We start from the raw sequence: 25,234 nt of genomic DNA on the forward strand, positions 1-25,234 counted from the left end.
CACCTAGAAGAGTACACCACACTTCAATTAGGGACTTAAATGGTTGTTGATTGATTGACTGAAAAAGCAGCAGGAGAGAAGAGGAAGAAGAAAGAGAAAAGAATAAATTTAGACCTGAAAGGGATCTCACCTTAATTACTGAAATAGCCTGCTGATGAGTCTGCCTTCCTCAAGTCTCTCCCCACTCTACTCCTTTCTCAACTCAGTCACTAAAGTGTTTTTCCTAAAATTCAGGTCCAATCATGTCACCACACTCCCACTCAAAAAACTCCAGTGACTTCCTATTGCCTCTAAGAGTGTGCTCTGTTTTTCATCCAAGTCCTTCATAACCTAGTTCTCCCTCCTTTCTGTTCTTTTTACACCTTACTCCTCAACATATTCTCTTCAATCCAGGGAAATTGTCCTCCTGGATGTTCCATGAACAAGATTTTCCATTTTGTGGCTCTGGGAATTCTCTCTGGTTGTCCATCAGGCCTGGAATGCTCTCCCTCTTCCACTCTCCTGAATTCTCTATCTTCCTTTAAGTCCCGACTAACATTCCACCTCCTGCAAGAAGCCTTCCTCAGTCCCTCTTAATTCCAGTCCTATTTATCTTGTATATAGCTTCCTTTGTATATATTTGTTTTCATTTTGTCTTCCGCACTGATTCTAAGCTACTTGAGGATGTTGTATCCTCAGTGCTTAGCCCAATGCTTGACACATTGTAAGTGCTTAATAAATGTTTATTGAATTGAATTAAATCTGATCCAACCCCCCATTATCAATTTGTCTATAACCTGAAACACAACATCCCTTTAATGGAACAGTAAATTATACAATTAATCCAGGGATATTTATTTATTCCATTTATGAATTTGTCACATCTAATAGTCTTCCCCTAGTCCTCATCCTACTTGACCTCTCTTCAGCATTTGTTAAAGTGGATGATCTGTCCTTACAGGATATTGTTTTTTCTCTAAATCTTTGTAACCCTACTCTCACTTAGTTTTCTTCCTACCTATCTAGCTACCCCTTCTCATTTCCCTTGGCTATATATTTATCCACACCCTGCCTTTTAACTGTAGGTATACTCCAAGGCTCTGTTCCCTTTCTCTCTCTAAACTCCATCAGTGATCTCATAAAATGCCATTTATTCAATTATCATTTCTATACAAATAATTCCAAGAACTACATGTAGCCTAAGTCCCCAAACCCATGGGTATTTGGTTCTCTTATCATTGATGGAGATCAATGTCATGCACCTGTGTGAGGGGCAGAGTGAAGTTGAAGGGAGTTGAAGAGAGAAGAGCTATAGGCTCCTCAATTGCTTCAGATTCCTTGGAGTCCCTTTGGGCCTTGACAACCTGATTTCAGGGTGCTGAAGGAAAAGAGTTTCTTAGCTATTTCTTAAGTTCATTTATTTTGGAAATTGCATTTGGAGGAAAGGGAGTCAAGCCTTAGATATAAAGCTTAGGGTTTACTACTTCCCTATTAAAGATATAGCAATTGGAAGTTTAGCTTGAACCCTAAAAACCGCATCCCGTAGATGAGCATTTATGGAGCAGATTGATATAGTTCTAGCTCTGTACCCTCTCTCTGTGAGGAAATCAAAGTAAACAAACTGCTGGACCCAATCTCTTGCTGCCATTTTTGTCAAGAATTAGTTTCCCTTGGGAAAGGGTGGAGGCAAAAGAGGCTAGAGATTCCAATTCTGCTCCACTTGGAGTCACAAAATTACACCCCCATGGTATATATGGGGAATAGCCCTTGCTATGTATATAACCAGCCTATTAAAGGTAGGCCTAAAGCCAATCCTCTCTTAATTTAGGTTAAATGTTAAGATAGAATGAGGCACTAGTAAATCATTAAACAGGTAATAAAAGAAGATCTACTTAGACTTGATGCAGAAAAAGGATATTCAGTAAGCATACAACAATATTTAGCTTCTCTGAACATGGTCCCCACTTTGTCTCCATATACAAACTTATCTGGTCAGCAGGGAAAGATATGTTAACTCATGACTTCAGAAATATATCAGATTGGTAGGGTTTTTCTCCATTATCATGGTACTTTTTATGGCACTTTTAGGTGACCTGGCAATTACATTAAGATAGATAGGAGCTAGTCAAGTCCCAGGGATAATTTTGTTATCCTCTAGGGAAAATATTGAACAAACAAATGAATTCAGAAATAAGCAAACAAATGAATAAATAGATAAATAAATAAATAGATAAATAAATAAATAAACAAATAAATGGGCAAAGAAACAAATAGATAAATGAATGAATAGCTAACCAAATAAATGAAATTTATGTAGTATGCACTTACTACATGCCAGCTGCTGTGTTAAATACTTTTATTTTCTCATTTGATCCTCTCAACAACCCTGGGAGATAGGTGCTTTTATTGTTCCCATTTTACAGATGAGGAAAACAAATTCCTATTGTGGAAAACAGGGAAACCTGGACCTATGACAAAGTCCTGGTCCATTTCCTGGGTTCAAGTCCCACGTCAATGACTACCTATCAGGCATTTTCAACCATATGTCTCATAGACATGTTGATGCCAAAATATTTCATTATCTTTTTCAGCCCCAAACCTATACTTTTTCCTAACTTCCATTCAGGGTATCAATGCTCCTCTTCCGTATATTCAATCAGTTTCCAAGTCTTGTCAATTCTATATTTCACATTCATCCCCGTCTTTTTGGTGGAGTCAGGAAGACCCCAAATCAAATTTGGCCCCAGATTCTTACTAACCGTGTGACTCTGCAAGTCACTTAACCTCTATCTCATTTCTTCATCTGTAAAATGGGGCTAAGAAAAGCACCTAGAAAAGGCTGTTGTGAGAATCAAGAGGTAATATTTGTAAGTAGCTAGCATAGTATCTGAAACATAGAAAGAGCTTAATTAATGCTTATTGTCTTCCTTCAGTGCAAACTCTAAGGCCATCATTTTATTAATTATAATGTATACATTAGACTGTAAGCTCCTTGAGGGCAGGGACTATTTTTTTAATTTGTATTTGTATCCTCACTGCTTAGCACAGTACCCAGAATTGGGCACTTAATACATGTTTATTGACTGACTTACATATAGACATGCATATATACATGTACCTATGTATGTGTATATGTAATATGTATACACATATACTCAAGTCTAAGCCACTTCCTCCACTAGGACTTCTTCATATTTATACTTTAGGGGAAAACTAATAGCACTCTGCATAGCACTCAATGAAGAGAGAATAAGGTGCTTTTATCGAGAGTTGATGGGAAGGAGGAATGAAGAATTCTCTTAACTCTATTTAAATACACAGAGCATCTCTTTACCATGCTAGTGATATCTTGGCTTTGGATTCTCACATTAGAAAATACAGTGTGCAAATATGCTAGTACAACTACTGATACTATATTGCTGCTACTGCTGTTGCTGCTGCTGCAACTACTACTATTACTACAGGGTTAAAATAATATGAGGCTAATTACAAAGGTCAACTAATGATCCATCCTTTCTTAAAGTCCTGCCCAATGTTTCCAAGTCCATCCTCTCTCTTTTTAGTACCTATCTCCTTTTCCATTCATACATGTCTTTAATCAGGTCCTTCATGTCACTTCTCTTGGAAACTTGCAGCCATTGTGTTTATCCAATTAACAAAATTAGTGATTAAAAATAGCAGTGAGACAGAACCTTTAAAAGATATTTTAGGTAAGAATTGAGAGTAGATGAAGTAAGATAGTTAATCATACTCAGAAAAAGATACTTCTAAGCACATTGCTGTAAATAAAGCATAACACTGAAAAAATATTTTTAAATGAGTGAGTGAATCAATGTGGAAAACTTAGGTGATAAACTGTATTTGAGAAATGAAATCATTATGTTTTATAGTTAGCACTTCCTTCTGCCCCTATATAGAAAGAAAATGGGCAGACATATCTTACAGACATGAAATAACTGCAGAGGAGGACTAACAAACTCTATGATGACATCAGTTGCAATCCTAATTCTTCATATTAAAGTACCTTTTCCAAGTTCTTACAGAAAATAACGTGGAAAGTCCTTCTGGATTCTACCCAAAGGTTTTTTACCTCCTTCAAGAAGACAAAGCCTCATACAAAAATTGCCTAGAAAGCATTTTTTGATTATGAAAATCAAGCCAATTTTGGTTTTATTATAGTTTCATAGACTTCAGTCCTAAAAAGGCTAACACAGGCTTTCTAGTCAATCCCTTCATTTTATAGTAGAGAATGCTGAGGACTAGAGAAGTGAAATAATTTCTCAGGTCACTCAAGAAGTTTGTGGCAAGCCAAGGGTTCAGGTACTTGATTCCAAATACAGTACTTTGAGAAGCAAATATTTATGCTAGTTTTGGGAGCTGAAATACTATAAGGGACATTCATTCATTTATTCATTCATGTATTCATTCAACAAGGCACAACACTAGATTGCATTAAAAGCAAGGACAGGTCAGTGAATAACCTTTGCCATGGAACCTGATCCTGGATTCAGCTTTACTCCCAACAACTCTTACCTAGGAGTTTCTGAAATCTGAATTTAGACTCATAAGTGAGTTCAAATCCAACTTCTACCACTTACGCCTCAAGGGCTTAGTTTCTTTAACCTGTAAAGGGAGGGATTAAGCTAAAGGTGCTTTAATGTTCCTGTCTTCTCTAAACCTATAATCTTATGATACCCAACTCTACCTCACCCCCAGAACAACAGTCAAGAATGATTTTAATCAGTATGCTGTTCTTTATTTTTTTTCTGAATTGTTATGATATAGGAATTTTTAAGTAGAAAACAGACATTACTATTTCAATGAAAAGGATAATTAAATCTCATGAAGTAGATTTTTTGGCAAAGCATTTTTTAAGGTTTTAGGGTAAAAAACATTTATTGTAGTAAAATTCTGAAAGCACTTGGCTGCTTAACCTAGCTGAGCAGGCTGGATTTAGATGATCACATTCAAAATAAGGCACTCTTCCATTTTTAAACTTCCCAGGAAAGTCAGTTTATAAAGTGACCTATGGAGCTATTGTACAATAAAGAAATACTAAAACATTTAAAATACCATAAACTGCAATGTTTCCATTCTCTTTGCTATTCTAATTTCTCCATTTAGTTTTATATGCAATAAGTTTTGGAATATGAAGGCCATGCTGGGCTTGTGTTTTGGAGAAAAATGCAAGTCAGTGAGGGTGGGGATGGTTTTAAATTACCTTTTTCTCTCTTCCAAAGACTAATCCAATGTTCTGTACATTAACAAGGGGTTGTTGGAAGGAAAGAAAGAAGGAAGGAAGAGAGGAAGAGGAGGAGGAAAGAAATGGGAGATGGAGAAAGAAGGAAGGAAGGAAGGAAGGAAGGAAGGAAGGAAGGAAGGAAGGAAGGAAGGAAGGAAGGAAGGAAGGAAGGAAGGAAGGAAGGAAGGAAGGAAGGAAGGAAGGAAGGAGGAAGGAAGGAAGGAAGGAAGGAGGAAGGAAGGAAGGAAGGAAGGAAGGAAGAAGGAAGGAAGGAAGGAAGGAAGGAAGGAAGGAAGGAAGGAAGGGAGGAAAGAAGGGAAGGAAGGGAGGAAGGAAGGAAGGAAGGAAGGAAGGAAGGAAGGAAGGAAGGAAGGGAAGGAAGGGAGGAAGGAAGGAAGGAAGGAAGGGAGGAAGGAAGGAAGGAGTGAGGGAGGGAGGAAGGAAGGAAGGAAGGAAGGAAGGAAGGAAGGAAGGAAGGGAAGGAAGGGAGGAAGGAAGGGAGGAAGGAAGGGAGGAAGGAAGGAAGGAAGGAAGGAAGGAAGGAAGGAAGGAAGGAAGGGAGGGAGGTAGGAAGGAAGGGAGGAAGGAGGAAGGAAGGAAGGAAGGAAGGAAGGGGGGGAGGGAGGAGGGAGGAAGGAAGGAGGAAGGAAGGAAGGAAGGAAGGAAGGAAGGAAGAGGAAGGAGGGAGGGAGGAAGGAAGGAAGGAAGAAGGAAGGAAGGAAGGAAGGAAGGAAGGAAGGAAGGAAGGAAGGAAGGAAGGAAGGAAGGAAGTAGGAAAGAAAAAGATAGATGGAGGCAAGATGGTGAAGAAGATGGAGCAACACTAGTTGAACTCTCCTAATATTCCCCTCCAAACAATTTTAAAAAGATGTGTCAAATCAAATTTTGGGATGGCAGAGACAAAAAAAGAATAGTGTAAGACAGTTTTTTTAACTGGAGACAATTTAGGAAGTGGGCAGGAGAGGTCTGTGACACTGGGTTGGTGGCATGCTCACAGCACACTAACAATAGGCTTCAGAAGAGACTAAAACAGCAGCGGCAGCAATTTTAGAATCTCTCATCCCAGAGATGGTAAGTGGATTTGATCAGAAAAATATTACAGGGCACTGGAATCAGGACTGGGTGCTGTGTGGCAACTCAATTTCCCATAAGCAGCTCTGGGTCATAATTTTGGAGCAGAGAGGAGAGGTCATGGCTGCAAGGGAGCTGAGACTCGGGTTGCGTGGCAGAGAGGAGTACTGATACTCACAGCTGTAGGGGAGCAAAGACCCTTCCTGGGTGAAAACCAGAAAACAGTCCAGGATAACAGTGACCACACCATTTCCTGGATCACATCATCTTGGAAGTACTGAAAACCTACAAACCCTGAAACCTAGCTCTGAAAACAGAAATGTGAAAAAGCCTAAAGCTTGGGACAGTGCCTTCCCTATATGTGACCAGAGCCCAAGGTTAAGAAATAGACTGGAAAAATTAGCAAACAACAACAGATAGAACTTGACCATGAAAAGCTACTTAGGAGTTACAGGTATGATCTTACCACATAGAAAGCAGTTTAACGGTATTAAATCCATTATGTTTTCTTTTTCTATTTACCTTTTCAAGCTTTAAAAAAATATATTTATTTATTTATTTTTAGTTTTCAACATTCACTTCCATAATATTTTGAGTTCTAAATTTTCTCCCCATGTCTCACCTCCCCATACACCAAGACAGCATGTAAATTGATATAGGCTTAACATATACATTCATGTTAAACCTTTTTTTTTTTACTTTAGTCTTGTGGTAAAGAAGAATTTGAGCCAATGGGAGAAGCCATGACAAAGAAGAAATGAGAGAGAGAGAGAGAGAGAGGGAGAATAAATCTGATTTGATCTGCATTCAGACTCCATAGTTCTTTTTCTTGATGTGGACAGCATTTTTCATCAGTATCTTTTGTAGTTGTGTTAGATCCTTGCATTACTTAAGAGGAGATGTCTATCAAAGTTAGTCATCACATAATGTGGCTGTTACTGTGTACAATGTTCTTTCTCCTGGTTCTCCTCAATTCACTCACCATCAGACCATACAAGTCTTTCCAGGTTTTTCTGAAGTCTGACTGCTCATCATTTCTTATAGCACAATAGTATTCCATTACATTTATATACCACAACTTGTTCATCCATTCCCCAACTGATGGGCATCTCTTCAATTTCTAATTATTTGCTACCACAAAAAGAGCTGCTATAAATATTTTTGTGCATGTGAGTCCTTTTCCCATTTTTATGATCTCTTTGGGATACAGACTTAGAAATGCTATTGCTAGATCAAAGGGTATGAACAATTTTGTAGCCCTTTGTACATAATTCCAAAATGCTCTACAGAACAGTTGGATCAGTTCACAATTCCACCAAAAAAATGTATTACTGTTCCAATTTTCCCACATCTTCTCCAGCATTTATTATTTTCCTATGTGGCCATGTTAGCTAATCTGATAGATGTGATGTGGGACCTCAGAGTTATTTTGATTTGTATTTATCTAATCAATAGTGATTTAGAGCATTTTTATGTGACTATAGACTACTTTAATTTCTTTATGAAAACTGCCTGTTCATATCCTTTGCCCATTTATCAATTGGGGAATGACTTGTATTCTTATAAAATTTACTCAGTTTCCTATATATTTGAGAAATGAGGTATTTATCAGAAGCACTGATTGTAAAAATGCTTTCCCAGTTTTCTGCTTCCCTCCTAATCTTGGTTGTATTGGCTTTGTTTGTGCAAAATCCTTTCAATTTAATATAATCAAAATTGTCCATTTTGCATGTCATAATGTTAAGTATCTCTAACTTGGTCTTAAAGTCTTCTTTTCTCCATAAATCTGACAGGTAAATTATTCCTTGTTCTCCCAGTTTGCTTATAGTATCAGCCTTTACATCTAAATTTTGTACCTATTTTGACTTTATTTTGGTATATGGTGCAAAATGTTGATCCATGCCTACTTTCTGCCACACAATTTTCAAGTTTTCCCAGCAGTTTTTGGTAAGTAATGAGTTCTTATCACAGAAGCTGGAGGCTTTGAGTTTATCATACAGTAGATCACTACAGCCATTGATTACTGTGTCTTGCATACCTAAACTATTCCACTGATCCACCACTCTCTTTCTTCACCAGTACCAAGTAGTTTTGATGATTGCTTCTTTATAATACAATTTAAGATCTGGCATGGCTAGGCAACCTTTCCTTGAATTTCTTTTCATTAATTCCTTGGTATTCTGGACCTTTTGTTCTTCCAGATGAATTTTGTTATTTTTCTAGCTCTATAAAATATTTTTGTTAGTTTGTTTGGAATGGAACTGAAAAAGTAAATTAACTTAGGTAGAATTGTCATTTTTATTATATTACCTCAGCCTACCCATGAGCAACTGATTTTTTTCCCTATTATTTACATCTGACTTTATTTGTGTGAAAAGTGTTTTGTAATTGTGCTCATATAGTTCCTGGGTTTGTTTTGGTGGGTAGAGTCCCAAATTTTTTATACTGTTTGCAGTAGCTTTAAATGTAATTTCTCTTTCTATCTCTTGCTATTGGGCTTTGTTAGTAACATTTAGAAATGCTGGCGATTCATATAGGTTTATTTTATATCCTTCAACTTTGCTAAAGTTTATTATTTCAAGTCATTTTTACTTGATTCTCTAGGATTCTCTAAGTATATCATCATGTAATCTGCAAAGAATGATAGCTTTATTTCTCCTTTGCCTATTCTAATTCTTTCAATTTCTTTTTCTTCTCTTATTGCTAATGCTAACATTTCCAGTATGATATTGAACAACAGCGGTGATAATGGACATCCTTGTTTCAACCCCGATCTTATCGGAAATGCTTCTAGCTTGTCCCCATTACATACGATGCTTGCTGAAGGTTTTAGGTAGATGCTATTTATATTTTAAGGAAGAATCCATTTATTTCTATGCACGTTAGCATTTTTAATAGGAATGGGTGTTGTATTTTATCAGATACTTTTTCTGCATCTATTGAGATACCTATTACTTTTTTGCTAATATTTTATTTAAAATTTTTGGATCTATTTTGATTAGGGAAATTGGTCTGTAATTTTCTTTTTCTGTTTCAGTTCTTCCTGGTTTAGGCATCAGCACCGTATTCGTATCATAAAAAGAATTTGGTAAGACTCCTTCTTCACTTATTTTCCCAAATATTCTATATAGTATTGGAATTAATTGTTCTTTAAATACTCAATAGAATTCACATCTAGCCCTGGAGATTTTTTTCCTTAGAAGTTCATTGATGGCTTGCTCAATTTCTTTTTTTCTGAAATAGGGTTAAGTATTTTATTTCCTCTTCTGTTAATCTGGGCAATTTATATTTTTTGTAAATATTCATCCATTTCACTATGATTGTCAAATTTATTGGCATACATTTGGGTAAAATAGCTCCTAATTAGTGTTTTGATTTCCTCTTCACTGGTGGTGAATTCACCCTTTTCATTAATTTGGTACTGGCAATTTTGTTTTCTTTTTTTTTTAAATCAAATTAACCAAAGATTTATCTGTTTTATTGTGTTTTCTTTTTCATAAAACTAACTCTAAGTTTTCTTTATTAGTTCAATAGTTTTCTTAATTTCAATTTTATTATTCTCTCTTTCAGTTTTCAGAATTTCTAATTTGGTATTTAACTGGGGATCTTTATTTTTTCTTTTTCTAGCTATTTTTTTCAGTTGGATGCCCCATTCACTTATCTCTTCTTTCTCTATTTTATTCATGTAAGTATTTAGAGATATAAAACTTCCCCTAAGAACCACTTTCACTGTATTCCATAAGTTTTGCTATGTTGTCTCGTTATTGTCATTCTCTTAAATGAAATTATTGATTGTTTCTATGATTTCTTGTTTGACCTACTCATTCTTTAGGATTAGGTTTAGTTTTCAATTAAGTTTTAGTGTATCTTTCCATGGCCCTTTATTACAAGCAATTTTTACTGCATCATTATCTGAAAAGGATGCATTCAATATTTCTGCCTTTCCACATTGGATTGTGAGATTTTTATGCCTTAGTACATGATCAATTTTTGTGTAGGTGCCACATAATGGTGAGAAAAAGGTATATTCCTTTCTATCACCATTCAATTTTCTCCAGAGGTCTACCATATCAAAATTTTCTAAAATTCTATTCACCTCCTTAATTTCTTTCTTTCTTATTTTGTGGTTAGATTTATCTAGTTCAGAGAGGGAGAAATTTAGGTCCTCCACTAGTAGAGTTTTGCTTTCTATTTCTTCCTGTAATTCCCTTAACTTCTCTTCTAAGAATTTGGATGCTATGCCACTTGGTGCATATATGTTTAATAATGATATTACTTCATTGTCTGTGATGCCTTTTAGCAGGATGGCATTTCTTTCCTTATCCTTTTTGATTAGATCTATTTTTGCTTTTGATGATTTTTTTTTTATTTCAGCTGAAGCGTAATATATTCTAGCCAGCCTTTTATCTTTACTGTGTGTATCCCTCTGTTTCAAATGTGTTTCTTGTAAACAACATATTGTAGGATTATGGTTTTTACTCTATTCTGCCATCTGTTTCCATTTTATCGAGAGTTCACCCCAATCACATTCAAAGTTATGATTACTATTTGTGTCTTTCCCTCCATCTTGTCCTCCCCCTCCCCTGTTTATGCTATTTTTCCTTTCTTCCTTTCCCTATTTACTAGAGGTTTGCTTTTGACCACCACCTCCTTCAATCTTCCCTCCTTTTTCTTTCCCTTTTCCTTTACTACTTCTTCTCTCTCTTCTAACCACCCCCCATTTTTCTCTCCCTTTTTCTCCCTACTGCCTATGGAACAAGTTAGATTTCTATATCTGAGTATGTCATTCCCTCCTTGAGCCAAAATCAATAAGAATAAGGTTCAAACAATGCTCATCTCCCTCCCTTCTTTCCCTCTACTGTAATGTCTTTGTGACTCTTCATGTGGTGTAATTTACCCTTTTCTGCCTCCTCCTTTGCTCTTCTCCCATTATAATCACTTTTTGCCACTTAATTAGTTTTTTTTACCATCACATCAAAGCCAATTTATATCCATACCCTTTGTCTATGTATATCCCTTCTAAATGTCATAATAAAGATACATTTCTAAAGAGTTACAAGTATCATATTACTATGAAGGATTAAATAACATTTTTCTTTTCTTTCCTGTTTACCTTCTTATGCCTCTCTTGAGTCTTGAATTTGAAGATAAATTTTCCATTGAGTTCTGATCTTTTTATTAGGAAGATCTGGAAGTCTCCCAATTCATTAATTGTCCATCTCCTTGACTGAAAGATTATGCTCAATTTTATGTTTCTAATCAACTTTTAAAAATTATTTTTATTTTTTATTTTTTAAATTTATTTATTTTTAGTTTTCAACATTCACCTCCACAAGATTTTGAGTTCCAAATTTTCTCCTCACCTCACCCCTCCCCCACCCCAAGATGGCATGCATTATGAGTGCCCCTTCCCTCAATATTTCCTCCATTCTATCTCTCCCCTTCTTCTCTTATCCTCTTCCCTTTCTATTTTCCAATAGGGCAGGAAAGATTTTTATACCCCATTTCCTGTATTTCTTTTTTCCCAGTTGTATGTGAAAACAATTTTTTTTACACGTGTTTTTAAAACTTTGGTTTCCAAATTTTTTCCCTTCCTCCCTCCCCACCCATCCTCATTGAGAAGGCAAGCAACTTGATGCGTGTTATACATGTGTAGTTATGGAAAACACTTCCATAGTGGTCATGTTGTGAAAAAAACTAAATATATTTCACTTAATCCTATCCCACCCCCATTTATTCTATTCTCTCTTTTCACTCTGTCCCTCCTCAGAGGTGTTTGCTTTTGATTACCCTCTCCCCCAATCTGCTCTCCCCTCTATCATCCCCCTGCTCTTTTGTCCCCTTCCCCCTCCCCATTTTCCTGTAGGAAGATAGATTTCCATACCCAATTGAGGGTGTATGTTATTCTCTCCTCAAGCCAAATCCTATGAGAACAAGATTCACTCATTCCCTCTCACCTTCCCCCACTTCCGCTCCACTGTAAAAGCTTTTTCTTGTCTGTTTTATGTGAGATAATTTACCACATTCTACCTCTTCCTTTTTCCTTCTCCCAGTATAATCCTCTTACCTCTTAATTTTACTCTCCAGATATCACCCCTTCATCTTCAACTCACCCTGTACTCTCCATCTTTCTGTATACATACATATAATTTTTCCCTCCAACTATCCTAATACTGCAAAGTTTTCATGAGTTATAAATATTATCTTTCCATGCAGGAATGTAAACAGTTCAATCTTAATAAATCTCTTATGATTTCTCTTTCTTGTTTACCTCTTCATGTTTCACTTGAGTCTTGTATTTGAAAGTCAAATTTTCTATTCAGCTCTTGTCTTTTCATCAAGAATGCTTGAAAGTCCTCTATTTCACTTAATGACCATTTTTCCCCCTGAAGGATTATATTCAGTTTTTCTGGGTAGGTGATTCTTGGTTGTAATACTATCTTTTTTGACCTCTGGTTTCAGATGTGGGTATATTGACAATGTTGTTATCTTCTGAATTTGTGTTTTGATCTTCCCTTTCCCCATAGTAAGAATTTATGGTCTTTGTTTTTCTTTGTTGCTTTTTGCTCATGGTGTTTGCTTTTTTCCTGGCTTTTGAAGTTGATCTCTGCTTCTGGGGCATAGGGGGCACTGTTCCACACTTCTTGTACTTGGATCTCGGGGTCTGGCTACTGGCTTTGTGTGCTAAGACCTTAGGCACTAGCAGCTGGAGCTTGTAGAGGCCTGGTAGCTTACCTGGTGCTGAGCTAGAGCTAGTGGTGGTGGCTAGTGTGTGCTGAAGCCAGGTGGGGGCTTTCTGAATTTCCTCAGGGTTACGCTGAAGCTCACATGATGGGTGGTGGGGTTAAAGCTGGTCCAGACACTGGAGGTTGCCTCCTTACCTGTGCTGCGCTAGAGCATGGGTAGGCTAAGCAACTAGTGGACTCTCATCATTCAGCATATGTGGCAGTTCTCCACTCCAGCATCTGCTGGTTCCCCTGGCTGTGCCAAGGCAGGTGGTGGTCCTGGTGTTGGCACTTGCCTGCTCTACCGCCTGGAGCTCAAGATCTCCCGCTGGTCCACTGAGGTAAGGCTTGCAAATGGCTTGCTGGGATGCCTCCCATCCTATATTGGTCCCGTTCAGCCACAGCAAAAGGGACCCATGCCATCAATCCCCCTAACCTCATGAGCCAAAGACTGCTGCACCCCATCTTTCTATGGCTCCACTCCTCCAGGATTCCTTTTGAGGTGTTATTTCCTATGTCCTTCAAGGTCAACAAAGGAGGGTGAAAGCAACTCACTGCTTACTCTGCCATCTTCACTCCTGGAAGTCCTGACTCCAGCTTTTCACTCACCCAGTTCCCAATTTGTTTTCCTTTTTATGCTTCTGAAGACACAAACTCAGAAGACAACATGAAAAAAGTTTCAAAGAAAAATACAAATAGGACACATGCCCAACAAAAAAATTACTGAAAGTAAATCATAAGATTGGTACAGGAAAATTTCAGAAAAAAAAATGAGAGTGACGCAATAAAATTATGAAAAGAGAATTAACAGCTTGGGAAAGGAGGCACATAAAAATACTGAAGAAAATAACACCTTAAAAATAAAATTGACCAAATAGTAAAAGAAGCATAAAAATTCACTGAGGAAAAAAAAATTTTTTTTTCTTGTTTTTTGAAGAAAAAGAATTCTTTAAAAGCAAAATTGGTCAAATGGAAAAAGAGATACAAAAGCCAACTGAAGAACACAATTCCTTAAAATTAGAATTGGTAAGTGGAAGCTAATGATGCTATGAGACATCAAGAATCAATAAAAGAAAGTTAAAAGAATCTTAAAAATAGAAGAAAGTGTGAAATATCTCATTGGAAAAACAACTGACCTGGAAAATAGATTGAGGAGACATGATTTAAACATTATTGGGCTATCTGAAAGCCATGATTTAAAAAAAGGAGCCTAAACATCACATTTCAAGAAATTATAAAGGAAAACTTTCTTAATAACTTTGAAGTAAGGGGATAATTAGAAATTAAAAGAATCTGCCAATCACCTCCTTAAAGAAATCTCAAAATGAAAACTTCAGGGAATATTATAGCTAAATTCCAGAGCTCACAGGTCAAGGAGAAAATATTGAAAGTAGTCAGGAAGAAACAATTTAAATATCAATGAACCACAGTCAGGGTGGCATTAGATTTAACAGCTTCCACATTAAAAGGAGTGGAGGGTTCGGAATATGATATTCCAGAATGCAAAGGAACTAGGGTTACAACACATAATAACCTGTTCAGCAAAATTTAATATGATATTTCAAGAGAAAAATGGATATTAAATGAAATAGAGGAATTTTAACTATTCATGATGAAAAGACCTGAGCTGCATAGAAAATTTGACATTCAAACAGAAGACTCAAGAGAAGCATAACAAAAAAGAGAAATCATAAGGGATTTAATAAGGTTAAACTGTGTGTATTCCTTCCTATATGGGAAAATGAACAAAAAATGAAGTGCTAAGAGCATTACCATTGTTATGGTATTTAGAAGGATTCTACATAGAAACAGGGCATAGGTATGGGTCTATTATGTTGGAATGATTTAAAAGAAAAAGGAGGAGAAAATAAGGATTCACAGGGAAAAGGGGGAAGGGAAAGAAATAATGGGGAGAAATATCACATAAGAAAGGTGTGTAAGAAAGTTTCAGAGCAAAGGTGGAAATGGAGAGGTGTGGTGGACAACACTTGCACTTCACTCTCATCAGAATTAGTTCAAAGAGGAAAAAATATAAACTCCTGGTTATGGAAATATTTCTTCCCCAACAACAAAAAAAGTAGAAGATAGGGATAAAAGAAAGTGGGAGTGATAATAGAAGGGAGAATAGATTAAGCACATTAAGGGATGCAGTAGTCAGAAGCCAAACAGATTTTTGAGGATGGAAAGGAGAGAGAGAGAAAGAGAGAGACAGACAAACAGACAGACAGATACAGAAACAGAGACAGACAGAGGAGAGAGAAAGAGGCAGACAGACAGACACACACAGACACAGACTGAGAGAGAAGAGAGAGAGAAAGAGAGAGAGAGAGCAAAATAGGCTGAGGGAAATACAGAATAATCATAACTGTGAATATGAATGGAATGACCATTGGCAGCAGAATGAATTAGAAACCAAAACTGAACTTTATATTGTTTATAACAAACTTATATAAATAATGTATTATAATAACATAATCACATAAAGATACACACTGAGTTAAAATAAGGGGTTGTAGCAAAATTTATTATGCTTCACCTGAACTAAAATAATAAGATTAGCAATTATGATTTCAGACAAAGCAAAGCAAAAATTGATCTAATTAAAAGAGATAATCCAGGAATCCACATAGGGCTAAAACATATTGTTGATTAAGTTATGTCAATACTGGACATATATGCATCAAATGGCACACCATTCTTTAAGGAAAAGTTAAATGATGTATAGGAGGGATCAGACAATAAAACTAAACTGTTTGGGGACCTCAACATTCCCCTCTCAGAACTAGATAATTTAACCATAAAAGAAATAAGAATGTTATGGAGATGAATAGAGTTTTAGAAAAGTTATATATGAAAACGCTCTGGAGAAAAATGAATAGGAATAGAAAGGAATATACCCATCTCTCAACTATACATGGCACCTTCACAAAAAATTGAGCATGTATTGGGGCATAATACCCTCACAACCAAATGCAGAAATATTATCTTTCAGAACCTAATGCAATAAAAATGACATTAAATAAGGACTTTTGATAAGCACATGAATTTGAAATCAATTGGAAGCTAAATAGAACAAACCACAGAATTAATAATTTCACTAAAGAGAATGACAATAATGAGACACCACACCAAAGTCTGTGTGATATAAAAAAAAAAGTACTTAGGGGAAAATTTATATCTTAAAAATGATTAAATAAGAAGGAGAAAGAAAGGATCAATGAATTGGGCATGCAATTAAAAATAAACTAGAAAAAGAACAAATTAAAAATCCCTATTAAAATACCAAATTGGAAATCCTGAATATCAAAGGAGAGATTAATAGTATTGAAAGTAAGAAAAGTATTGAATTGATAATAAAAGTAGGAGTTAGCTCTTATTAAAAAATAAAATAAACCATTGATTAATTTGATTTTAAATAAAGAACAAAAAAAACCAAATTACTAGTATCAAGACTAAAAAGGATAAATTTATCAAAACTGAAGAGGAAATTAAAGTTATTATTAAGAGTTATCTTGATTAATTAAATGCCAGTAAATCTGACAGTCTAAGTTAAATGAATATATATTTATAAAAATATAAATAGAAGAGGAAATAGAATACTTAAATAACCCTATCTTGGAAAAAAAGAAATTAAACAAGTCATCAATGAACTCCCTAGGAAAAAATCCCCAAAGTCAGATGAATTCACAAGTGAATTCTACCAAACACTTGAAGAACAATTAATTCCAATACTATATAAACTATTTCGAAAAATAGGTGAGAAATGAGTCCCGCCAAATTCTTTTTATGATGAAAGCATAGTGCTGATACCTAAACCAGGAAGAGTGCAAACAGAGAAAGAAAAGTATAAAAAACTAAAACAAACAAAAACAACCTAATGAATATTGATACAAACACTTTAAATGAAATACTAACAAGGAGATTACAGCAATATATCATAGAGATCATACACTATGACTAGGTGGGATTTGTAACAGGAATGCAAGACTAATGCAATATTAGGAAAATCATCAGCATAATTAACCATAATAATAAAAAATAAAACAAATCATATGATTATCTCAAGAGAGTCAGAAAAAGATCTTTTTATAAAATACAATATCTATTCTTAAAAACACTAGAGAGCATAAAAATAAGTGGAACTTTCCTTAAAATGGTAAGTAATATCTATCTAAAACCATCAGCAAGTATTATCTGCAGTAGGGTTATGCTAGAAGACTTCCCAATGAGCAAGGACTTCCATTATCACCATTATTATTCAACATTATACTAGAAATGTTAAGCTATAGCAATAAGAGAAGAAAAATTAATTGAAATAATTAAAATAAGCTAGGAGGAACAAAACTATCACTCTTTGCAAATGATACAATGGTATACTTAGAGAATCTTAGAGTTCAACAAAAAAAAACTTTTTGAAATAATTAACAACTTTAGCAAAGTTGGAAGATATAAAATAAACCTACATACATCATCAGCATTTCTATATACTGCCAAAAAACACACAGCCAGAAGAGATTAAAAAAGAGAAATTCAACTTAAAATAAATGTAGACAACATAAAATACTTGATATTCTACCTGCCAAGACAAACCCAGGAACTATATGAACACAATTACAAAACACTTTGCACACAAATAAAGTCACATCTGAACAACTGGAAAAATATCAATTGCTCATGGGTAGGCTGAGCCAATATAATAAAAAAGACAATTCTATCTAAATTAATTTATTTATTCAGTACCATACCAAAGTACCAAAAAATTATATAGCTAGGAAAATATAATAACAAATTAATCTGGAAGAAAAAAAAGACAAGAATATCAAGGGAATTAATGAAAACAAAATATGAAGGAAAGTGGCCCAGCCATACCAGATCTCAAACTGTATTATAAAGCAGTAATCATTGAAACAATCTAGTACTGTATAAAAACATAGTGGTAGATCAGTGGACTAGTTTAGGTACATAATACATAGTAGTAAATGACCATAGTAATCTCGTATTTGATAAACTGAAAGATCTAATCTCAAAAGCTTACTATTTAACAAAAACTGCTGGTAAAACTGGGAAGCAGTTTGGCAGAAATTAGGCATGAATTAAAATCTCACATGGAATACCAAGATAAGGTCAAAAGAAGAATTCAGAACTCAAAATTAAAAAAAAATAAACATTTAAAAATATTTCTACATACAATTGGGAAAATAAAATACTATTAAAAAACTTTGTGATGGTTGTTTCATGCATTAATACCTACAAATCTACCAGGGGAATTTGCTTTATTTAAGCTTTTCAGCACTGAAAGGAGAAGGCTTTTAGTCTACTGACAGCATGTGCTTTCCAATAAAGGGTGCTTGCATCTCCAAGAAATATTTAGCAATCACCCTGGTGCAGAGGTGCAGGAATGTTTTGTTTTGTTTCCTTTATGAGTGCCCTTTCTTATTTTCTTTTTTCAAATTTTTTAATAAATTTATTTATTTTTAGTTTTCAACATTTACTTCCACAAGATTTTGAGTTCCAAATTTTCACCCCATCTTGCCCTTCTCCCCACCCCAAGATGGCATGTATTCTGAATACCCCTTCTCCAAGTCTGCCCTCTCTTCTATCTCCCCCCCCTTCTCTTATCCCTTCCCCTTCTATTTTCTTGTAGGTCAGGATAGACTTCTGTACCTCCTTTCCTATATTTCTTATTTCCCAGGTGCATGTGAAAACATTTTTTTAAACATGTGTTTTTAAAATTTTGGGTTCCAATTTTTCTCCCTTCCTCTGTCCCCACCCACCCTCATTGAAAAGGCAAGCAACTCAATATAGGTTATACATGTGCAGTTATGCAAAACACTTCCATAGTAGACATGTTGTGAAAAACTAACTCTATTTCCCTTAATCCTATACTACCCCTGCCCATTTATTCTATTCTTTCTTTTGACCCTGTCCCTCCTCAGAAGTATTTACTTCTGATTACCCCCTTTCCCAATCTGGCCTCCTCTCTATCATCTACCTGCTCTCTTGTCCCCTTCCTCCCTTATTTTCCTGTAGGGTAAGACAGATTTCCATACCCAACTGAATGTGTATGTTATTCCCTCCTTAAGCCAAATCCTATGAGAATAAGATTCACTCATTATCTCTCACCTTCCCCCATTTCCCTTCAATTGTAAGAGCCTTTTCTTTTCTGGGTTTTTTTTTTGTGAGATAATTTACCCCATTCTACCTCTCCCTCTCTTCTTCTCCTAGTATAATCCTCTCTCATCCCTTAATTTTATTCTCCAGATATAACCCCTTAATCTTCAACTCACCCTGTGCCCTCTATCCATCTATCTATCTATCTATCTATCTATCTATCTATCTATCTATCTACACACATATAATTTCCCTCCCCCCAACACAAAGGTCTCATGAGTTATAAATATCATCTTTCCATGCAGGAATATAAACAGTTCAACCTTAATAAGTCTCTTATGATTTCTCTTTCCTGTTTACCTCTTCATGTTCCACTTGAGTCTTGTATTTGAAAGTCAAATTTTCTATTCAGCTCTTGTCTTTTCATCAAGAATGCTTGAAAGTCCTCTATTTCACTTAATGACCATTTTTTACCCTGAAGGATTATACTCAGTTTTGCTGGGTAGGTGATTCTTGGTTATAATCCTATCTCCTTTGCCCTCCAGAATATTATATTTCATGCCCTGCAGGTCTTTTAATGTAGAAGCTGCTAAATCTTGTGTTATCCTGATTGTGTTTCTACAATATTTGAATTGTTTCTTTCTGGCAGCTTGTAATATTTTCTCTTGACCTGGGAACTCTGGAATTTGGCTACAATATTCCTAGGAGTTTTCCTTTGGGGATCTTTCAAGAGGAGATCTGTGGATTCTTTCAATTCCTATTTTGCCCTCTGGTTCTAAAATATCAGGGCAGTTTTCCTTGATAATTTCTTGAAAGATGATGTCTAGGCTCTTTTTTTGATCATGGCTTTCAGATAGTCCAATAATTTTAAATTCTCTCTCCTGGATCTATTTTCCAGGTCAGTTGTTTTTCCAATGAGATATTTCACATTCTCTTCTATTTTTTTCATTCTTTTGGATTTGTTTTACAGTGTCTTGATTTCTCATAAAGTCACTAGCTTTCAATTACTCTATTCTAATTTTTAAGGAAGTATTTTCTTCAGTAATCTTTTGAACTTCCTTTTCCATTTGACCAATTTTGCTTTTTAGGGCATTCTTCTCCTCACTGGCTTTTTGGACCTCTTTTGCCATTTGGGTTAGGCTATTGTTTAAGATGTTATTTTCTTCAGTATTTTTTTGAGTCTCCTTTAGCAAGCTGTTGACTTGTTTTTCATGATTTTCTTGCACCACTCTTATTTCTCGTCCCAGTTTTTCCTCTACTTCTCTTACTGGCTTCTCAAAATCCCTTTTGAGCTCTTCCAAGGCCTGGGACTGATTCATATTTTTCTTGGAGGCTTTGGATGTAGGAGCTTTGACTTTGTTGTCTTCTGGTTGTATGTTTTGATCTTCTTTGTCACCAAAGTAAGATAATATAGTCTGACTCTTTTTGTGCTGCTTGCTCATCATCCCAACCAATTACTTGAGTTTTAAACTCTTTGTTAAGGTAGGAGCCTGCTTCCAATGTGGAGGATGTACTGCCCCAAGCTTCGGGGGTTTATACAGCTGTTTTCAGAGATACTTGTAAGGACCTGTAAATTTTACTTCTTCCAAAGTGGTATGATAAGGGGCAAGGTGGTTGCTCCTTTCTTGGCCTGTGCTCTGGTCTATGACTGACCACAAGCATTCATTTCTGTCCTGGAACTGTGAGGAAGGTTTCCTCTTCACTACCACTACAAGCTCCACCATGCCAGCACTCCTCCTTGGCCCAGGACTGCCACCCACAACTGTGGCCCAGATCCAAGCACAGGCAAAGAAAGAGGTTCCTGCCTGAGCACTGGTAAAAGGATCCCTGCAATACCTCTCTGGATTCCCCCTCAGCCTGTGGGCCGGAAGCTCAGGATACAGCTACCGCCCTGGTGCCTGTGCTCTACACTCTGTGCTCTGGAACTGGCTCTGACCTAGCTCCTCTCTCACTGCAGAAACAGACTTTTCCCACTGACCTTCTAATTTCCTTTGGTGTTTGTGGGTTAAGAGGTCTGGAAGCTGCCACAGCTGCCCAAGATTCAGTCCTCTGAGGCCTGCTCCAGGTTCACTGTGGCCTACCTGCCCACACCACACTGTGCTCCTCTCCCAGCCCGGTGAATATACCTTTCTGATCAATCATCCAGGTTATCTTGAGCTGGAAATTTGGTTCACTTTGTCTTTCTGTGGGTTCTGCTGCTTTAGAATTTGTTTAGAGCCACTTTTTATAGGTATTTGGAGGGGTTTGGGGAAGAGCTCAAGCAAGTCACTGCTTTCACTCTGCATCTTGGCTGCACCCCCGAGTGGCCGATGGGGCTATATTATCTGATCTGATCATGTGACTATTACACACTTGCAATGCCAAAAATGCAAGCATCTGAGCCTTGAAAAGAACTACCTCTACAATGTTCAAAGAACCCATTAATTCAGTTCAAATATGTGTTGATTCACTGTGGAAACACATCAATTATACCAGCTGTTGTGTTAACTAACTGCATTTTTCACATTTTGACTATTGCTTTTACTGAAAAAAAAATTTGTTTTTGTTTTTGTCATTTCACCTGCAATAATCTGCAAACTAGTTTCCCAGCACCCAGCCTTTCCCTCCCGCAATCCCTCCTCCACACAGCTGCCAAAGTGATTTTCCTTAAGCTAATTTAATGATTACATTAAATACTATGTACCAAGTATCATGCTAAACATTATAGATACAAAGAAAAGCAAAAGCAATCTCTGCCCTCAATTAGCTTACATTCTAAAGGAGGAAGAAAATATGCAAATAATTAGATCCATACAAGATATATAAAGATAAAAAGGTAGGAGAAGGTAATAGCTGTTGAGTCAGCCCTCTCCAAAAGGCAGGATTTGAGCTGAGTTTTGAAGGAAACCACAAAAATCAAGGGGGCATCTAAGAAGTTTCAATGCTTCCCTCTTACCTCTAGGTTCAAATACAAACTACTCTTTAAAACTATTTACATTTAAAACTCTTTGCAATCTGTTTCCAGCATATCCTTCCAGATGGATTACACATCAGTCCCATTGTACACCCTATATCCTAGCCAAACCCTCCTATTAGCTGTTGTTCAGTGCACATAATATTACATCTTCCGTTACCATGCTTTTGCACAGGCTGCACCTTCTTTTTGGAATGCTCTCTCTCTTCACCTCCACCTTTTGGAACCCACAGCATTTTTGAGGGCTTGACTCAAATGCCGAGTCCTATAGTAGGCTTTCCCTGATTCCTCTATTTGATCAATTCCCCATTCACTCTATAATTATTGCAGTAATTACTCATTATAATCACTTTGCATTTATTTGGTGTGTACTTTGTAATTATTTGTGCCCATGTTTTATTCCTCCTTTTAGAATATAAGCTCCTTGAGGGCAGGGATTTTATTATTTTTTGTCTTTGTATTTCCATTGCCTCAAGTACAACATATAACACAGAGTAGGTGCTAATAAATGCTTATTTGTTTTCAAGTACTGAATTAAAGATTAAGAAAAGGTCAGGGAAAAATTGTATTTATGCTTCTTAAAGTTCGTTAAGGCCTTAAATGTATGTATGCATGTATGTCATAGAACCACAGAACTTTAGAGCTAAAATTCAATTTAATTCCCGAATATTTAGTGGCTAACACATACAAGGCGTTGTGTTAACTGCTGGGGATACAAAAGAAAATGAAACAATCTTTTCTTTGTAGTGTCTTATATTCTGCTTTGGCAAATGTATATCCAGTAAGTAAATATCAATTAATGTGAGAATGCAGGTAAATGTTGACAGCTGTGATGATCATAGACAGCTTAATGGGGGCAATGGCCCAGAAGCTCATTTTTCAAGGCATGGAAAGGTACCAAAAAGGGGATATGAGGACAGAAGGCATTAAAGGTATGGGGGATAGTGTAAGCAAGTAAAGAACCTTGGATATCAATTATTCTGTCACTCCATGTTTTAGTCTTTGCATCAACACTGAATAGCACACAGAATACCTAAGGATAGGGACTGGACATGAAATTTCCTTGTTATAGCAAATTTCCAGGTAAGGAATCTTCCTTTACCAACATAAGTCAGAACCTCCTTTGCAACTAAAAGTCTTAAAGACTGCTAGGAGTGTTTAGAGTGACTTGCCCAGGGTCACACAATTAGCATGTCTCAGAGGTGGAACTCTAACCTAGGTCTTTCTGACTTTAACTAGCTCTCTCATCATTATGTTATACTGCTTCTGATAGATCATTCAATGGTATGTTAATAATGATAACAATAATAATATCCTCAAATGACAAATCCAAACCTCATTCCTTGAATTTTGTATACTGAAACTGTCTCAAAACCACAATCCTGTTAAATCCATTGATCTATAAAACAGTAAGAAATACATTTTAATATACATTGCCCTATTGAATATTCATATACTTCAAACTGTGAAACAAAACACTTTCAAAATATAAATATTTAGTGGGAGAAATCAAAGCCATGTGGGAACTGGATGAGGGACATATCCTGTCTGCTACTGGAGTTAGCCTTAAGATGTGTCAGTGGGCCTAGAGAAGATAAGCTTACATCCCAATACTTTTCAATCAGAAAAATCAGTTATTTTATCCACCTGCTCAATGGTCTGCAAAATATTAGATATGAAAGAATAATTACAGCATAGCAATTTGTCCAAGGATAGTCTCTATCTCAACTCTATAACAAAGAAGAATCTCCATCACAGAGCAAAATGGTTAATTAAAAAAAATAAAGCAATAATGATAATCTTTTATAACCACAATATACTGTATGTATCTCATCTATCATTATTGTTATCAGGTCTGAACTTCACAACAATCCTGGAAGATAGAGAGTGTGATCACCATTAGTAGAATCTTAATCTGAGAAGTCTCCACTAAATGTAGGGACCTGATGAAATATATTCCAAGAAACTGTTATTAATTACCAAGCTCACGATTTCTCTCACCCTCTTCAGTTTTTCCTAGCATATTTCCTCTAAATCATTCCTTGTCATCATGGAGTTGTACCTAGTTTCAGACTTCCTTCTGTGTATATCATATCTTCTCAATAGAGGGTAAGCTCCTTGTGGAAAAGAACTAAGTTTTTGTTGTTATTTAATCTGTACTTTTCCAACACCTAACATTGGGACATGATGTCATAGCCACTTCATAAATGTTTGTTGAATTGAATTAAATGTGTCTCCTGTACTTGATTCACATTCAGATTATCTCTACCGTGATGAATAGTAGTTCTTAATTTTGTCCAAAATTGTTGTTGAGAAGAACAAAAAAGCATGTGAAGTTCTAATGTTCACATTTTTGTAGCTATTTTTGGCTTACAAAGTGCTTCCCTTACTATCACCCTCTAAAGCGGAGAGTGAAAGTAGTATTATATCCCTTTCACCATTAAAGAAACTGATGATCAGAGAGGTTAAGTGGCTTTCCCTGGATTACACAGATACTTAGGGTTAAAAGTGGGTTTGGAACTCCAACCCAGGTCTTCTGACTCCAAGTCCAATGCTATTTCTCTACAATGGACTGATGACAAAGATTTTCCATCAATAACATATTAAACTTTCCTACAAGTTTACCTTATCCCAATAACTTTTTTGTTTTATGTAATGATGATTTGTACCATCAATGGACCATTAAGCTCTACTCATGTAAGACAGTACGGGTTTGAGGGCCAATGAGTGTGTTAGATCTACCCCTCCCAACATCGAAATCAAATAAACATCTAGTCTAAATGACACTGCATTAGTCCACTGAGAACACTGGTGGAGTGGTTCATAGCCTTGTCTCATTCCCTTCTTGACATGGTGCTTTTTAAATAGTTGCCCATTAGGAACGTTATATAAAACAGCCTCAAGGCCAACTTAAGAACAACTCTGTCTGTGGAAACTAAAAAAAAAAAAAACTTTATTCTAAGACTTTAATATTTTTGTGTATTTGGCTTAAGCAAGGGACAAACCTGCCAAAACTCAGGAATAAGAGCCAGATAACCTAACAGTCATCTTAATTCAGCATTCTCTGCCTGTTGGAGAAGCTTACAATGGGCTTTGTATGGCTTTTCTCCCTCTGTCCTGCCAAAATCAATTATGCTAGCTTTCCTTTAGTTT

This window comes from Phascolarctos cinereus, unplaced genomic scaffold (assembly GCF_003287225.1).
Source record: "Phascolarctos cinereus isolate Bilbo 61053 unplaced genomic scaffold, phaCin_HiC Scaffold_2;HRSCAF=192, whole genome shotgun sequence".
NCBI classification, from domain to species: Eukaryota; Metazoa; Chordata; class Mammalia; order Diprotodontia; family Phascolarctidae; genus Phascolarctos; species Phascolarctos cinereus.